This window comes from Oncorhynchus nerka, linkage group LG17 (assembly GCF_034236695.1).
Source record: "Oncorhynchus nerka isolate Pitt River linkage group LG17, Oner_Uvic_2.0, whole genome shotgun sequence".
Lineage (NCBI taxonomy): Eukaryota > Metazoa > Chordata > Actinopteri > Salmoniformes > Salmonidae > Oncorhynchus > Oncorhynchus nerka.
This window is the reverse complement of record NC_088412.1, coordinates 52,446,114-52,465,173: the sequence shown is the minus strand read 5'-3', so window position 1 is coordinate 52,465,173 and position 19,060 is coordinate 52,446,114. Positions and strand designations below refer to the sequence as shown.

At 42.6% G+C, this 19,060-nt stretch overlaps 1 long non-coding RNA gene across 2 annotated transcripts; it reads left to right on the top strand.

The window, feature by feature from the left end:
- The first annotated feature begins 10,644 nt into the window (after positions 1 to 10,644).
- LOC115145533 (uncharacterized) lies at positions 10,645 to 12,039 on the top strand. Of its 2 annotated transcripts, XR_003865983.2 has the most exons (4): positions 10,645 to 10,752; positions 10,948 to 11,111; positions 11,270 to 11,324; positions 11,474 to 12,039. It is a non-coding gene; the product is annotated as an uncharacterized LOC115145533 (long non-coding RNA). The 2 variants fall into 2 exon arrangements; XR_003865982.2 differs by having other exon boundaries at positions 10,645 to 11,111.
- The last annotated feature ends 7,021 nt before the right edge of the window (positions 12,040 to 19,060 follow it).

The following is a 19,060-nucleotide window of genomic DNA, read 5'->3' as shown; positions in this document are numbered from 1 at the left end:
GCACTCTTCATATAATAAAATAAAATAAATCTATTTGTATGACATGCTCAATGGAAACAAAAATGTAAAACCTCCGATGCGTTTCGGCTGCATGGCCTTCATCGGGGAGTAACACTGTAGCTTCATGATAGTAAAACCTCCGATGCGTTTCGGCTGCATGGCCTTCATCGGGGAGTAACACTGTAGCTTCATGATAGTAAAACCTCCGATGCTTTTCGGCTGCATGGCCTTCGTTGGGGAGTAACACTGTAGCTTCATAAAGCAGGTCTTCCAGCTGTTTATTCAATTATTATATTAATATGATATATTATGCCTGATGTCCATCTTTGTTACTACAGCTACCATCACCATGGCTCATTATTCCAGATACCTCACGCTGGCAATTGGATATTTAAAAAAAAAAAAAAAAATTTAACCTTTATTTTACTAGGCAAGTCAGTTAAGAACAAATTCTTATTTTCAATGACGGCCTAGGAACAGTGGGTTAACTGCCTGTTCAGGGGCAGAACGACAGATTTGTACCTTGTCAGCTCGGGGATTCGAACTTGCAACCTTTCGGTTACTAGTCCAACGCTCTAACCACTAGGCTACCCTGCCACCCCAGGGTGAAGTAATAGATTTGTTTAATCTATGGGTCATTGTCAAGCACTAGTTATAACTAATTATTTGGCATTAATTATGTTTTAATTTGAATTTCAGAGGAGAGAATTTTATTGCGCTGCAGTGTTTAATATATATTACTTGCCATGAACCACTGAGCCTGTTAGAAGGTACACTACATTACCAAAAGTATTTGGAAACCTGCTCGATGAACATCTCATTATAAAATCATGGGCATTAACATGGAGTTGGTCCCCCCCTTTGCTGCTTTAACAGCCTCCACTCTTCTGGGAAGGCTTTCCACTAGATGTCGGAACATTGCTGCGGGGACTTGCTTCCATTCAGCCACAAGAGCATTAGTGAGATTGGGCACTGGTGTTGGGCGATTAGACCTGGCTGGCAGTCGGCATTCCAATTCATCCCAAAGGTGTTCAATGGGGTTGAGGTCAGGGCTCTGTGCAGGCCAGTCAAGTTTTGTATTTGTATATTTTAGGGCAGCAGCTATTCTTCCTGGGGTCCAAACCTATTAAAGCACTGACATTACATATAAAACAAAAGATAAATATATTACACGATCTACAATACAAAATGTTTGATACCACCATATCACAATGGGAGAGGAGGGAGGGATGCGTGTGCATGTGTCTGTCCCTTTGTGTGTGTATCTTCACAGTCCCCGTTGTTCCAAAAGGTGCATTTTTACCAATTTTTAAAAAAATCTGATTCAACTGCTTGCATCAGTTACCTGATGTGGAATAGAGTTCCATGAAGTCATGTTGTACTGTGAGCCTCCCATAGTCTGTTCTGGACTTCGGGACTGTGAACAGACCTCTGGTTCCATGTCTTGTGGGGTATGCATGGGTGTCCGACCTGTGTGGACGTATTTTAAACAGACAGCTCGGTACATTCAGCAGTAGTGATGAAGTCAATCTCTTTTCCACTTCGAGCAATGAGAGATTGACATGCATGTCATTAATGTTGGCTCTCTATACTTTTAAAGGCCAGCCGTACTGCCCTGTTCTGAGCCAACTGCGTCCCTCTTTGTGGCACGTGACCACACTACTTAACAGTAGTCTAGGTGTGACAAAACTAGGACTTGCCTTGTTGATAGTGTTGTTAAAGGAAGGCAGAGCATTACATTACATTACATTTAAGTCATTTAGCAGACGCTCTTATCCAGAGCGACTTACAAATTGGTGCGTTCACCTTAAGACATCCAGTGGAACAGCCACTTTACAATAGTGCATCTAAATCTTTTAAGGGGGGTGAGAAGGATTACTTTATCCTATCCTAGGTATTCCTGAAAGAGGTGGGGTTTCAGGTGTCTCCGGAAGGTGGTGATTGACTCCGCTGTCCTGGCGTCGTGAGGGAGTTTGTTCCACCATTGGGGGGCCAGAGCAGCGAACAGTTTTGACTGGGCTGCGCGGGAACTGTACTTCCTCAGTGGTAGGGAGGCGAGCAGGCCAGAGGTGGATGAACGCAGTGCCCTTGTTTGGGTGTAGGGCCTGATCAGAGCCTGGAGGTACTGAGGTGCCGTTCCCCTCACAGCTCCGTAGGCAAGCACCATGGTCTTGTAGCGGATGCGAGCTTCAACTGGAAGCCAGTGGAGAGAGCGGAGGAGCGGGGTGACGTGAGAGAACTTGGGAAGGTTGAACACCAGACGGGCTGCGGCGTTCTGGATGAGTTGTAGGGGTTTAATGGCACAGGCAGGGAGCCCAGCCAACAGCGAGTTGCAGTAATCCAGACGGGAGATGACAAGTGCCTGGATTAGGACCTGCGCTGCTTCCTGTGTGAGGCAGGGTCGTACTCTGCGGATGTTGTAGAGCATGAACCTACAAGAACGGGCCACCGCCTTGATGTTAGTTGAGAACGACAGGGTGTTGTCCAGGATCACGCCAAGGTTCTTAGCGCTCTGGGAGGAGGACACAATGGAGTTGTCAACCGTGATGGCGAGATCATGGAACGGGCAGTCCTTTCCCGGGAGGAAGAGCAGCTCCGTCTTGCCGAGGTTCAGCTTGAGGTGGTGATCCGTCATCCACACTGATATGTCTGCCAGACATGCAGAGATGCGATTCGCCACCTGGTCATCAGAAGGGGGAAAGGAGAAGATTAATTGTGTGTCGTCTGCATAGCAATGATAGGAGAGACCATGTGAGGTTATGACAGAGCCAAGTGACTTGGTGTATAGCGAGAATAGGAGAGGGCCTAGAACAGAGCCCTGGGGGACGCCAGTGGTGAGAGCGCGTGGTGAGGAGACAGATTCTCGCCACGCCACCTGGTAGGAGCGACCTGTCAGGTAGGACGCAATCCAATCGTGGGCCGCGCCGGAGATGCCCAACTCGGAGAGGGTGGAGTGGAGGATCTGATGGTTCACAGTATCGAAGGCAGCCGATAGGTCTAGAAGGATGAGAGCAGAGGAGAGAGAGTTAGCTTTAGCAGTGCGGAGGGCCTCCGTGATACAGAGAAGAGCAGTCTCAGTTGAATGACTAGTCTTGAAACCTGACTGATTTGGATCAAGAAGGTCATTCTGAGAGAGATAGCGGGAGAGCTGGCCAAGGACGGCACGTTCAAGAGTTTTGGAGAGAAAAGAAAGAAGGGATACTGGTCTGTAGTTGTTGACATCGGAGGGATCGAGTGTAGGTTTTTTCAGAAGGGGTGCAACTCTCGCTCTCTTGAAGACAGAAGGGACGTAGCCAGCGGTCAGGGATGAGTTGATGAGCGAGGTGAGGTAAGGGAGAAGGTCTCCGGAAATGGTCTGGAGAAGAGAGGAGGGAATAGGGTCAAGCGGGCAGGTTGTTGGGCGGCCGGCCGTCACAAGACGCGAGATTTCATCTGGAGAGAGAGGGGAGAAAGAGGTCAGAGCACAGGGTAGGGCAGTGTGAGCAGAACCAGCGGTGTCGTTTGACTTAGCAAACGAGGATCGGATGTCGTCGACCTTCTTTTCAAAATGGTTGACGAAGTCATCTGCAGAGAGGGAGGAGGGGGGGGAGGGGGAGGAGGATTCAGGAGGGAGGAGAAGGTGGCAAAGAGCTTCCTAGGGTTAGAGGCAGATGCTTGGACTTTAGAGTGGTAGAAAGTGGCTTTAGCAGCAGAGACAGAAGAGGAAAATGTAGAGAGGAGGGAGTGAAAGGATGCCAGGTCCGCTGCTCATATTAAAGAGCAGCGCTTTAATATGGACAAACTTTTCCCCATCTTAGCTACTGTTGTATCAATATGTTTTGACCATGACAGTTGACAATCCAGGGTAACTCCAAGCAGTTTAGTCACCTCAACTTGCTCAATATCCACATTTTTCATTGCGAGATGTAGTTGAGGTTTAAGGTTTAGTGAATGATTTGTCCCAAATAGAATGCGTTTAGTTGTGGAAATATTTAGGACCAACTGATTACTTGCTACCCATTTGGAAACTAACTGCAACTCCTTGTTAAGTGTTGCAGTCAAATCAAATCAAATGTATTCATATAGCCCTTCGTACATCAGCTGATATCTCAAAGTGCTGTACAGAAACCCAGCCTAAAAACCCAAACAGCAAGCAATGCAGGTGTAGAAGCACGGTGGCTAGGAAAAACTCCCTAGAAAGGCCAAAACCTAGGAAGAAACCTAGAGAGGAACCAGGCTATGTGGGGTGGCCAGTCCTCTTCTGGCTGTGCCGGGTGGAGATTATAACAGAACATGGCCAAGATGTTCAAATGTTCATAAATGACCAACATGGTCAAATAATAATAATCACAGTAGTTGTCGAGGGTGCAGCAAGTCAGCACCTCAGGAGTAAATGTCAGTTGGCTTTTCATAGCCGATCATTAAGAGTATCTCTACCACTCCTGCTGTCTCTAGAGAGTTGAAAACAGCAGGTCTGGGACAGGTAGCACGTCCGGTGAACAGGTCAGTATTCCATAGCCGCAGGCAGAACAGTTGAAACTGGAACAGCAGCACGGCCAGGTGGACTGGGGACAGCAAGGAGTCATCATGCCAGGTAGTCCTGAGGCATGGTCCTAGGGCTCAGGTCCTCCGAGAGAAAGGGAGAATTAGAGAGAGCATACTTAAATTCACACAGGCCACCGGATAAGACAGGAGAAGTACTCCAGCTATAACAAACTGACCCTAGCCCCCTGACAGCTACCCTGGTGAATTCCTGATTCTACCTGGATTATGTTTGAGAGGCTTCCATTGAAGAACACCCTCTGTCTTCTGTTAGACAAGTAACTCTTTATCCACATTATAGCAGGGTGTGTAAAGCCATAACATATACGTTTTTCCAGCAGCAGACTATGATCAATAATGTCAAAGGTTGCACTGAAGCCTAACAAGACTGCCCCCACAATCATTGTATCATCAATTTCCCTCAGCCAATCATCAGTCATTTGTGTAACTGCTGTGCTTGTTGAGTGTTCTTCCCTATAAGGGTGCTGAAAATCTGCTGTCAATTTGTTTACTGTGAAATAGCATTGTATCTGGTCAAACACAATTTTTTCCAGAATTTTACTAAGGGTTGGCAACAGGCTGATTGGCTGACAACAGGCTGAATGGTCGGCTATTTGAACCAGTAGAGGGGGCTTTACCATTCTTGGGTAGTGGAATGACTTTCGCTTCCCTCTAGGCCTGAGTGCACACACTTTCTAGTAGGCTTAAATTGAAAATGTGGCAAATAGGAGTGGCAATATTGTTCGCTATTATCCTCAGTCATGCATCCAGATTGTCAGACATGTCAGACACCTTAACGTGAATTGCTTACTTACTACAAGCCCTTAATCAACAATGCAGTTTTAAGAAAATATAGTTAAGAAAATATTTATTAAATAAACTAAAGTTTTAAAAAGTATCACAATAAAATAACAATAACGAGTGAATTCAGAAAGTATTAAGACCCCTTCACTTGTTCAACATTTTGTTACGTTACAGCCTTATTCTAAAATTCATTAAATATATTTTTTCCTCATCAATCTACACACATTACCTCGTAATGACAAAGAAAAAACAGGTTTTTATAACTTTTTGCTAATATTTTTTTTTTAAAACCTCAAATATCAGATTTACATAAGTATTCAGACACTTTACTCAGTTTTTGGTTGAAGCACCTTTTGCACATTTTGCAGCAATTACAGCCTCTAGTCTTCTTGGGTATGACGCTACAAGCTTGGAACACCTGTATTTGTCCTGTTGGAAGGTGAACCTTCGCCCCAGTCTGAGGTCCTGAGCGCTCTGGACCAGGTCTTCTTCAAGGATCTCTCTGTACTTTGCTCCGTTAATTAGTGTCCTGCTCCTTGAAAGCGGCAGCTCTAGCCTTTAGCTCGGTGCGGATGTTGCCTTGAATCCATGGCTTTTGGTTGGGATATGTACGTACGGTCAATGTAGGGTCAATGTCTCTCTCTCTCTCTCTCACTCTCTCTATCCTCATCATCCTCATAACATGTCTGAGCTCACCTTGTTGAGTTCGATTTAATCTGTTGCTAAATGTATAGGTTTTTCTGAGAGGCTGGACCTCTGGGCACCACTACCACTGACAATCCACTTATAGGGCTCTGCTGGAACATGGTTTACACAAGTTAAGCAGATCGACCAGGGAGACAGCGAGCAACAGCACTTAAGCTATCTGACTGTAAGACAAGACAGGGGCAGCTCAGAACAATGGCCATACAGGGAGGGAATAAACACTGTGGTAAGCTTTTTGCCTGCAGGATAAAACAGTTTAACACAATGGCCAGAATGACTATTGTTACAGTTATTAACTCATAAGACTCAGGGACGGATGGATAGAAGATGAGACTTGGAGTTCTCCTCTCCTACTTCTGTAGTGAGTGGTGAGATAGGAAGGTGCTTTAGCTATGAAATACAACAGAAATGTCCATCAGAGTCAAGAGATGCTGTGAGTCAGGGTTAAGACTCAGGGATGAAGTAGTCTCTCTTGACATCCACGTCGCCTCCCGCAATCTTCAAATGCTTAACAGCGCCTGTACCACGTCAGTTTGGCATAGAGAAATTGGAGGAGTTGGGAAATTCAGCTTTCCCACATCACTGCCTATGTCACTGTTTTTCCTGTGGTTGCACTAGGTAAACATTCCTGCAGGTACAAAGTAGTAGCTAGCAAGATTATTTCATCCTCGGGCGTTCTTACTTATTATTACAGATAGCGCTAAATAGTGGCAACCCACTAATACATTAGATTTGAATAAAGTTGTTATGAGGTTGATATTTCAACCACAGGATTATGTCATCATGGTAACTGTGAAGATGAGATCCTCACCTTTCATTTAATTGTATTAATTAATTAATGTATTTACAGAGGTTTTCGTTTTCGTGAGAAGACCGATTTTCAGGATGACTCATGGTTTGACAAACACCGTTCTAGCTCTGCCACCTTTCACCGCAGATGGGAAAGGGCAGTATCGGCAGATGGGGAAGGGCAGTATCGACAGATGGGGAAGGGCAGTATCGGCAGATGGGGAAGGGCAGTATCGGCAGATGGGGAAGGGCAGTATCGGCAGATGGGGAAGGGCAGTATCGACAGATGGGGAAGGGCAGTATCGGCAGATGTGGAAGGGCAGTATCGACAGATGCGGAAGGGCAGTATCGGCAGATGGGGAAGGGCAGTATCGGCAGATGTGGAAGGGCAGTATCGGCAGATGGGGAAGGGCAGTATCGGCAGATGGGGAAGGGCAGTATCGGCAGATGGGGAAGGGCAGTATCGGCAGATGGGGAAGGGCAGTATCGGCAGATGTGGAAGGGCAGTATCGGCAGATGTGGAAGGGCAGTATCGGCAGATGGGGAAGGGCAGTATCGGCAGATGGGGAGGGCAGTATCGGCAGATGGGTAAGGGCAGTATCGGCAGATGGGGAAGGGCAGTATCGGCAGATGGGGAAGGGCAGTATCGGCAGATGTGGAAGGGCAGTATCGGCAGATGGGGAAGGGCAGTATCGACAGATGTGGAAGGGCAGTATCGGCAGATGGGGAGGGGCAGTATCGGTGGTCTCTAGCTTAAACAGAAAGATGTTGATGGAGACAGGTCGAGAGAAAACGTTTAGTAATCAATGTGACAGACATTGACACATTCAACACTGCCTTTGCAAACTCTTGCCTGAATCTAACTGATCTAAGGTGTAATCATCAATCCAACAGTTGCAAACAAGAGTTTCTATTAGACAAATTCAGTTATGTTTCGTTTAGTTTGCTTCCGTTTCAAAAACATTTTTCGACAGAATTGGCGGGATGAATAAAACCCTGATCACTGCAAACACAGTTCATTTTCATAGCAGCCACATACAAACAGTATGGTCATTAGCTTGCTGTATAATTCCTTCTCACATCTATGCTCTCTCCTCCTCTCACCTTTTCCCTTCGCTTGTGGACTTCAGTGCACGATACAACAGCTGTCTGTGAACAAGCAAAAAAAAACTTGATGTGCCAAACCTTGATACATTAACCGCTATACACCGCCTACATCGTTGTCGCCATATGAGCTAACGTCATAGTCAACACAGCTAGCGTTTAAAACGAATGCCTCAATTAACCCTCTACAATCATGCAGTACAGAGTACAGCAAGCAGTTTAGAAGATACACCGTGGTGGGGGGGGGGCAGTGGCAATAAATGAATAAAAACCTAAAGCTAACCTGGACTTGGAAGAGATCTAGTGTTGGATAGCCATAGCCAGCTAGCTAACACAGCATCCCTCTCTGTTACATTTACATTTACATTTAAGTCATTTAGCAGACGTATGCTAACCTAGCTAGCTGCATTCGCTAGCTAGGTAAGTGAGCTATAACATACCTGATTCAACTCATTGAGGGCCTGATGATTACTTGACAAGTTGAATCAGGCGCGCTTTTCCGGAGCTACAATAAAAATGTGTACAGTTGAGGGTATATTAGGATCAGAGTTAGGAATCACTGATATTGAACAACGTACTGTCTATCTATGGGAACAATTGCAACCTTTTTGAAAGCAACATTACTCAAATTAATTAAATAAATGATAATGAACATCATAATACCTGTAATGCTCGTCTCCTGCAGCCTAATTGTCATCTCCTTATTTTCATACATGTCCTAAATTACAAGGGTTGGATTTGCAATAAACAATTTAATATGTCAGAATCAGCCAGCCTGCAGGGGGAATACGAAACAAGAAACAAAGTAAATTTGAGAAATCTAAACGAGGTTCTAATCTAAAATCTAAAATCTAAACGAGGTTCTAATCTAAAATCTAAAATCTAAATGAGGTTCTAATCTAAAATCTAAAATCTAAACGAGGTTCTAATCTAAAATCTAAAATCTAAACGAGGTTCTAATCTAAAATCTAAAATCTAAACGAGGTTCTAATCTAAAATCTAAAATCTAAACGAGGTTCTAATCTAAAATCTAAAATCTAAACGAGGTTCTAATCTAAAATCTCAAATCTAAACGAGGTTCTAATCTAAAATCTAAAATCCCTAATGCGATGCGGACATGGCAACATTTTAGTTAATATATATCTGTTTTCAATAAGTGAATAGAAATTTTAACTGTTGGATATCTTAACATGGGCTGGATTCCAATAGGAATTACAATTCACTTTGCAAGCCAGCATAATATGACTTGCAGGTAGGTTTGCAAAATTCTGGGGATTTTTTACAAATTTCCCAGGATTTCTGGGAATTTGGGGAAAGGAATTGGAATTTTGCAACACTACATGCAGGCCTGATGGATTTCTGGGAATGTTGGTAAAGTAACTGGAACAATGAGTTTCAGGCCACTGTATAAGGCTAAAACTAAGCCTCAAAAAAAGCCCTTGTGAAATATGTAATGTATTGTCATAAAGAGTTTCATTTTCATTATAACAGGTCATTTTATTTGTTAGATTTTTCAAATTCTTTACAGGTAAAATGTCACAAGTTCAAATTAAATAATTATTTTCAAAATAATAATCGATTTAAATCAATAAGCAATTAATTAAAATCAGGCAATAATTTTGTGTTGTGGCAAGGTATACAGAAGATAGCCCTTTTTGGTAAAAGACCAAGTTCATATTATGGCAAGAACAGCTCAAATAAACAAAGAGTAACGACAGTCCATAATTACTTGAAGGTAAAGTCAATACGGGACGTTTCAAGAACTTTGAACATTTCTTCAAGTGCAGTCAAAAAAAACAAGCACTATGGTGAAACTGCCTCTCATGAGGACCGCCACAAGAATTTGAAGACCCAGGGTTACCTCTGCCACTTAAGATAAGTTCATTGGAGTTGCCAGCCTCAGAAATTGCATCCCAAATAAATGATTCACAGAGTTCAAGTAACAGACACATCTCAACATCAACTGTTCAGAGGAGACTCAATCAGAGGGATTCAATCCAGCAGCCTTTCAGTTACTGCCCCAACGCTCTAACCACTAGGCTACCAAGTACACCAATAAGAAGAAAATACATACTTGGGCCAAGAAACATGAGCAATAGACCTTTTGCACAACGTACTGTAGCAATGGCCACTTCAGCTCAACTTCCTACCAGATACATAGCTTCCTCTCCCGATTGCGTCTTGTCAGCCTGATTGTGGCCATACTAGCCACGAAGTCGCTTGTTCTATTATTAATGGAAGACACATCCATGGCACTGTTTTACACAAGGTGCTTGCAAGAGCTGCCAAGGACAACAGTGGCGGATGTACATCGTCTGGCCAAGGCAAGTAGCAAAGCACCAACCTCCATGTTGGAAAAAGGATTCACACTGTATGTCTCCAGTTACCTTTTCAATTATAAAGGTTAAGTGTAGCCAAGTTGCCTACCAGACCAGACAAGGGCCTTTATTCAAAGCTGTAACGTAGTTGAAGACATGCCTTTTACAATAGCTAGCTAACGTCATGATTGCTCATGATTGCTCATTGTTTTCATTCAAAACCGTTTGGAAGAGAGACAAAGTGACAGGGGAGGTCAGAATAAGGGCATGCTGCTGCAGGTTCATGAGGAAAAATGAGGAACCACACAGTTTGAGTGTAGGGTTAAAAGTCAGCTGTTTGTGACACACTTCATGCCGGTTACACAGTCAGAGATGAAGCCTTGTCTTAGCGTGAGAAGTTCCTGTCAATGGAGATCTGCATTAAGAGGCATCGCTTAGTCTAGGACTTAACCCATGTCTATGAAACCGTTCTTAGTGTAGTAATTGTTCATTCGTCTTCCTTGCTGTTTCTGTGAGCTCTGTTATGTTGAACACATTATATTACATTTAAACAAGGGCATATAGCCTTAATAGAAAAGTTTAAACCTGTATTGCTGTAATTAATTTAATGGCTGTTGCATGTTAAGCCAGTCACTTCTGTTTGCTGGTCGTGACACATGTTGAGAGATTTTATAGTCTAATAATTGTATTTTATATCCCCACGTAGGTTGTACTGAAGCCCTCTGAGCCAGTAACAATGACACAGCACTGCATTATGCAACCACACAGTTGCATTACTATTCCAGTCTGCACCCTTTTCCCAGATGGGAACACCAGTCGTCCCACAGATACACGGAGGCCGAGCAGCAGTGGCATAAGCCAAGGACTATGGTATGTTTTACAGCTTTACCACGTATCAACATCATATGGTTATAATCACATCATCATGCTAAGAAATGATTTAATGAAAACTTAAATCGTCTCATGATTAGATTTAGAATAGTGCCCTTGTACTGTCTTTTTACATGGTCTGAAACCTGGGCCCATAGGCAAAATGACCATCACCAAGCCCACCGAAAAGCGAATGGCAGAAGGAGGGATTAGGTGAGTGTTCCTAATAGCCAATATAGTATAATATATACGAATAGCTGGTCATGTCCTATTACACTTTGACTATATAAAATGATTTCATTCAGGTGGTTTCTAGTACATTGTTCAGATTGGCTAACCACCGCGGCTGCTTTGCTTTGCAGAAGTACACTCTACAGCTCCCTTCTTGGACCGCTCCTTGACCTCTCAGTTCTCCTGATAGATGATGCATACAATAACTTTGACCTTGTATCCAAGCCATTGATCTGCAGCATGGGGATGTCTGCTGAAAAGCTTTTAGTCGATTCACTTACCAGCAGCCTCCAATCAATACGCGACACATAGTTCACCATAAGGAGACACCACCATTCCCTTCACTGCTACAGACTGGAGAGCAACATTCAAGGCTGCACATTTGTGCTCAGAGATGAAGACCAGCTTCATATATAGTCTCTTCAGGCGAGCTTCGCAACAGCCATAAAATAGAGGAAACTACTAGAGAACAGAGTGCTGTCTGACTGGCAGGGGCTCTGGAAACCAAGAATGACCTAGTCACGGTTCCGAGAGGCTTGCCATGTGACAGGGCTGACATCCGCAGACAATCTAGCTGAAAGGATCCTCAAAGGCACAGCACCAACAGCTGACATGAATTAATAAATAAATTATTTGAAATAATGATGTTACATTTTTTCTGTTTTCTTGTCACTGTAAATAAAAAGTCTTTACAACATGTTGTGTTTGCAGTATAGCGGTGGTGTTTATTATCAGTACATGGACTACAGGGTGTTAGACAATGTGGAAGGTCACAGCAAAAAAAAGGAAAGATGCATTGCAGTAGTAGCTCATTGCTCCTTGGCCCATGCCTTCACAAGAGGCCCACACTGGTAGTTTGTGAGAAGGCAAGCCACAGTCCAGATGCAGTTTATGCTTCCCACCCGTGACATGGGAATCTCTGACTAAAACAGCTTGTTCAGTTTAATTCTGCCAATTAATCTCTCAATGTGGACTCTAAGATGGGCAATCTCTTGCGTTGGATGGACCTGTGCTGCTGGCATTTGGCTTTGTTTAGACAGAAAGGGGGGACGGTAGACCTTGCCTGGCACACAGTCATCAATCAGGAACCCCTTGTCTGCCATCACTGCCATGTCTTCAGTGAGCAAGCCAAACAGTCTTGATTGTTTGAATAGCTCTTTGTCACTGATGGAGCCAGCATACAATTCTGGCACAAAAGTAACTGCTCCATGTGGGGCCATCCCAAGCAGGCCTTTCAAGGTACAGTGGGACTTGTAATGAGAGTACATCTCACTGTGTAGAGGGAGACGCTGGCTGTTGGCATCTCAACTCGGTACAGTCAATGATGACTTGGGTGTCTGGACACCTACTGGACTCCTTCGGCAACACAGCCTTGACATCTTCCGAACTCGGAATTCCACGTTGGGAACTCTGGCCTCTTTCTAGAGCTCTGACCTGAAGATCACTGACGTCGTTAAGATTCAACCTTATTTTTGTCAGAGTTCCCAGTTATCTTGAAAGCACCATAAATTCAGAGAATGCCAGACTTTGATGACAAAATTTGCCCACGAAGGACCGCCGCTCCACCTTCCTGTTCAAGTGAGCAACAACAAGGTGAGTCTAAAAATATCTTGCTGCTGCATACATGATGTAATATGCCAGGGAGATATGTATACTGTAGCTAAGAAAGTAATACTAAGTGTATGTTGTGTAGTAATATGCCAGGGAGATATGTATACTGTAGCTAAGAAAGTATTACTAAGTGTATGTTGTGTAGCAAGCTGTTAGCATCCCATGTGCCTCACCCTAATCATTTGCTCCCTTTTCCCCTCAGAATTTAGCCAACTGTTCTGACTTGCTGGATCACATTTAGCCTATAGCCTGTTTTAGAGAATTGTAATCATTTAATATTGTAAGAGCTTTCATTGTCTGCTTATATGCCCCCTTTATTTATTATACACGGTATATAGGGAAAATACTGTCAGAAATGCCCATGTTCTGAATTATGTTGCTGTACTGTCGTGGATAATTGGATAATTTGTCACGCTATCCTGTGTTTTGTTGCTTAAAAATAGTCTCTTGTTAAATGCTAGTGTTTTTGCTAACCTGATAGAAACTTGTCTTTGTGTGACTTAGTCATAAGACTGGGTGTACAGCTAAGATCCGTCTAGGTGCAGCCTGTGAGACATCCCGTGGGTTTACTGTCTGCAGGAAGTCACCTGTGTGTATACGGTTGAGCCCTCGTCGTATCAACCTCGGGCTATCTTAAACTGAACTGACAAACCAATCGCCTTTTACACTATGTTCGGCCCCTATTTCCACACATCTGCTAACTGCCACGTAGACAAAAGAGGTTGTACTTTTTCTTCAAGAGCTGAAACCCAACTATGATTTGACCTGGATCCAGACCATGAAGGACAGGAATTCTCGTGTGACCAGGTGGTACCTAGAGCTCCAGCCCTTCAGGTTCTGTGTCCGTCACAAGGCAGGAAAAGAGAATGTCACGGCGGACTACCTATCAAGGCTCCCGAACCTGGTCGCTTCAGGAGAGGAGGAAGGTAATGTGAAGTAGAAGTCCGTCACTGGCCGCGGGCAGCATTTGGTACTTTAACACACGCACACATTCATCACTCCTCCCTGCTCCGTTATGAGATAACATTGTTCTGTTCCTCTCTCTCTCTATCTCTGTAGCTTCCGGGTATGCTGGATAAGGACCGGAGCTAAGGGAATTGGGCTGGCTTTGTAGTGCCTGGTTCATTCATGTAAATGGGCATATTGAAAGACACTGTCAGTAGTGATGTAATGTTGTAAATGTTATATTGGGATATTGCTTCATAAAAAAACGTGTTGCAATGTATATCCTGTAGTATGTTTAGTTAATGGAAAATGTAGGTTTGACTAGGTAATTGCTTAATTAATTAGTGTTAATTGTTCTAAGGGGGGGGCTAGCCTTACAAAAGGAGCCTCTCTTTCAGTTCATGGAGAGGCATTTTGGATTGAGCTGTGGATGGAGTAGCATTGTTTTTTAGCTGGCCCATAAGGTATATGTTTGATGGCAGTACTGTTGTTTTTTATTTTGATAGAGGTTTTCCAGTATTGCCTTCTGGCCTACTCTACATGACACTATGCACTGTTGAAGTGCATGGTTAACTGCTCCATTTTTGCAAATCTTATAATAAAGTTTTTGTTAGAAAATTCTGCAGTCTCTCTTCCCTTCTAACAAATCAAATCCCCTACAGCACATATCAAAAGTGCTGAACAAATTGTTATATTGACCATGCCTGTCCTAGCTCGCTCATTAATGTCTTAATCGAAATGATGGATAGCCTCTTATCCACTCGTAGTCCACTTACGCAAAAGTTTGTACATCTCAATTGTCAGTATAAACCACATTTGTTTAAGTAAGTCAGCCATATCAGCTATGAGGCTGAATGAACTGTTTCGCTGGCAGACAAGGCTCCGCTGACAGCCAGGTTCTGCAGTGGTAAGGTGTTGGGACTGCTGTTGGGACAGCTTTATGTAGGCCCTAACCGTTTGTGGGCTCAAACAATAACATGGTATTCTTTCACTGTATTAGCTACTGTAAATTGGACAGTGTTTTAGGGTAGTTTGTGAACACCACCATGTTTGTTTTTTCGCGTCAACCAAAGATAAATATAGGAGACAAGATGAGTTTGGTCTGTTTTCAGTATGTATGTTGAATGGGGGTGTGTCATCTATGATCATTCACTTCTCTTTATTCACTTGCGGAAGTTTACTTGAAAGATGAGTGAACCATTTCCTCACCTAATTTTGTTATAACATCTTTGGTTTTACAGACGTTTACGTGACACCCAGAATATATTGGATAATGTCAACAAACATGGCATCACACATATTGTAGCTAACTTAGCAGAAGCTCATCATAATCAGTACAACCTTCAAAAAAGTATTTTACACACATCATAGGTGTCCATGACAATCTATGTAACAATCGGAATGCATGATTTGTCACCAGTAATTGTTAATGTGAATAAAACTATAAATACATTACGCTCCATACATACATACTGTATGCTACAGTATAATCAACAACACTGTCACGACTTCCACCGAAGGCAGCGCTCGGCGCCGGGCCTATTAGCTGCCACCGATCCCTTTTCTCTTTTGTTTGTTTTTGTCTGTCTTATGTTCACCTGTGTCTAGTTTAGGCTAATCGGTGGGGTATTTAATCTCGCCCTACCCGCTAGGTTTTGTCTGTCTTATGTTCACCTGTGTCTAGTTTAGGCTAATCAGTGGGGTATTTAATCTCGCCCTACCCGCTAGGTTTTGTCTGTCTTGTGTCCACCTGTGTCTAGTTTAGGCTAATCAGTGGGGTATTTCATCTCGCCCTACCCGCTAGGTTTTGTCTGTCTTATGTTCACCCGTGTCTAGTTTAGGCTAATCAGTGGGGTATTTCATCTCGCCCTACCCGCTAGGTTTTGTCTGTCTTATGTTCACCCGTGTCTAGTTTAGGCTAATCAGTGGGGTATTTCATCTCGCCCTACCCGCTAGGTTTTGTCTGTCTTATGTTCACCCGTGTCTGGTTCAGGCTAATCAGTGGGGTATTTAATCTCTCCCTACCCGCTAGGTTTTGTCTGTCTTATGTTCACCCGTGTCTAGTTTAGGCTAATCAGTGGGGTATTTAATCTCGCCCTACCCGCTAGGTTTTGTCTGTCTTGTGTTCACCTGTGTCTAGTTTAGCTAATCAGTGGGGTATTTAATCTCGCCCTACCCGCTAGGTTTTGTCTGTCTTATGTTCACCCGTGTCTAGTTTAGGCTAATCAGTGGGGTATTTAATCTCGCCCTACCCGCTAGGTTTTGTCTGTCTTATGTTCACCCGTGTCTAGTTTAGGCTAATCAGTGGGGTATTTAATCTCGCCCTACCCGCTAGGTTTTGTCTGTCTTGTGTCCACCTGTGTCTAGTTTAGGCTAATCAGTGGGGTATTTCATCTCGCCCTACCCGCTAGGTTTTGTCTGTCTTATGTTCACCCGTGTCTAGTTTAGGCTAATCAGTGGGGTATTTCATCTCGCCCTACCCGCTAGGTTTTGTCTGTCTTATGTTCACCCGTGTCTAGTTTAGGCTAATCAGTGGGGTATTTCATCTCGCCCTACCCGCTAGGTTTTGTCTGTCTTATGTTCACCCGTGTCTAGTTCAGGCTAATCAGTGGGGTATTTAATCTCTCCCTACCCGCTAGGTTTTGTCTGTCTTATGTTCACCCGTGTCTAGTTTAGGCTAATCAGTGGGGTATTTAATCTCGCCCTACCCGCTAGGTTTTGTCTGTCTTGTGTTCACCTGTGTCTAGTTTAGCTAATCAGTGGGGTATTTAATCTCGCCCTACCCGCTAGGTTTTGTCTGTCTTATGTTCACCGTGGACAGTGCAGTTAGATTAACAATACTTTAAGCTTTCTGCCCATATCAGATATGTCTATGTCCTGGGATTTTTTTGTTTGTTACTTGCAACCTCATGCTTATCATATTAGCCCACGTTAGCTCAACCGTTCCGCGCGCGAGGTTAATGTATTGTTTAGGTTAAATATAGGTTAATGTATTGTTTAGGTTAAATATAGGTTAATGTATTGTTTAGGTTAAATATAGGTTAATGTATTGTTTAGGTTAAATATAGGTTAATGTATTGTTTAGGTTAAATATAGGTTAATGTATTGTTTAGGTTAAATATAGGTTAATGTATTGTTTAATGTATTGTTTAGTGTTTTGTTGTGTTGTGTAGTGGCTTTGCTGGCATGCATCAACACTTTTTGGGGGAGTTTGCCCCACCAAGATTTACATGCTAAAATCGCCACTGAGTCACAACAGGTGTAAATATATGAGTCGTGACAGTGTTATGACCATATTTTGACAGGTTATGACAAGTTATGTCAGCTGTTATGACATATTGTATTATGACTGTATCATAACGTGTTATAACACTTCGTGTCAAGTAAAGTGTTACCGTAATATATTATAAAAATAAAGCGAACTGGATGGAATATGGGGGAAAATGCACCAAATTCGTTGTTAATATTGAACATAGAAATGCTACGCAAAATAAATGACAGAAACTTGTTACAAATGATGTCATCCATGATTCACCAAACAATATTTTGAAAGAGGAAGCACAATACTTTAAGGATATCTTCTCATTTCAGTCTCCTCTATCCCCACTAACTTAAATGAAAATTAAGGATTTTTTTCCTAATAATAGTTTTAAATTAACCGCTATACAGAAATATGCTAAATTGCAGAGGAGGAACTTCTTGATGCAATTAAAGCCTTTAAGTCTGGGAAAACTCCAGGCCTGGATGGAATACCAGTTGAGGTATATCAAACAATTTTCGCTGTACTCAGAGGTCCACTATTTGCATGTCTTAACCACTCCTATGAAAAATGCTAGATTATCAGATACTCAGCGAGAAGGTCTGATTGTACTATTACTGAAACAGGACCCAGGTGGTAAGTATAAAGATACAGTCCACCTAAAAAACTGCAGACCCCTTACACTTCAGTGTTGGATTCAGAAATCCTAGCAAAATGCATAGCGTATAGAACTAAAAAGTTATTTTTGGATATTATTCATCCCAATCAGACAGGTTTTTTTTACATGGACAATGCATTGGAGATAATATAAGACAAGTACTGGGAACAATAGAACACTATTAAAATCTTGGAAACCGTGCCTGGTATTCATAGCTGATTTTGAAAAGGTCTTAGATAAAGTACAACTACAAATGATATATAAATGCCTGGACTATTTTAATTTTGGGCTCTCTTATACAATGGGTTAAAGTTATGTATAGTAACCCCAGGTTTAAAATAGAAAATAATGGCTACTTCTCAGAAAGCATTAATCATTTGACTCCTACCAAAAACAACGTGCGTGATCATTCTACAGTGGTCCCTTCAGTGTACGCTCAAACCGGTGTGATTAGAACGCTTATTTAGAACATCCAGTTTCAATTACATTTACATTTACATTTAAGTCATTTAGCAGACGCTCTTATCCAGAGCGACTTACAAATTGACACAGTAGTCAGTGTTTTAGCTGGCCACACTTTTTTCAGAAACATTATGCAAAAACACAATCCTTACGAAGTCATGTCCTTGAATGTGAGCAGTTTATTTTTGCAATGCAAAAATGCAAAGTTCAGACATTCACAGAAGTACTGACAGCATAACACAATTATCCAAACCCGAAAATGTAGGTTACATTAGTCCTAGTACTAACTGAGATAAGATTGATGCAACACAAGCGGTCATATTTAGCTAACTCTCAGATGACAGAAACCACAGTATGAATGAGCTAATAGCAATTGCTATTTACCATTCATCACATCATGGGTGAGCTCACTATTGATCTAAATAATTAAGTAAAAAACTTTCAAAAAATCTCAAATTATCCGACAATGGGTAGTTTGTGAACACCACCATGTTTGTTTTTTCGCGTCAACCAAAGATAAATATAGGAGACAAGATGAATTTGGTCTGTTTTCAGTATGTATGTTGAATGGGGGTGTGTCATCTATGATCATTCACTTCTCTTTATTCACTTGCGGAAGTTTACTTGAAAGATAAGTGAACCATTTCCTCACCTAATTTTGTTATAACATCTTTGGTTTTACAGACGTTTACGTGACACCCAGAATATATTGGATAATGTCAACAAACATGGCATCACACATACTGTAGCTAACTTAGCAGAAGCTCATCATAATCAGTACAA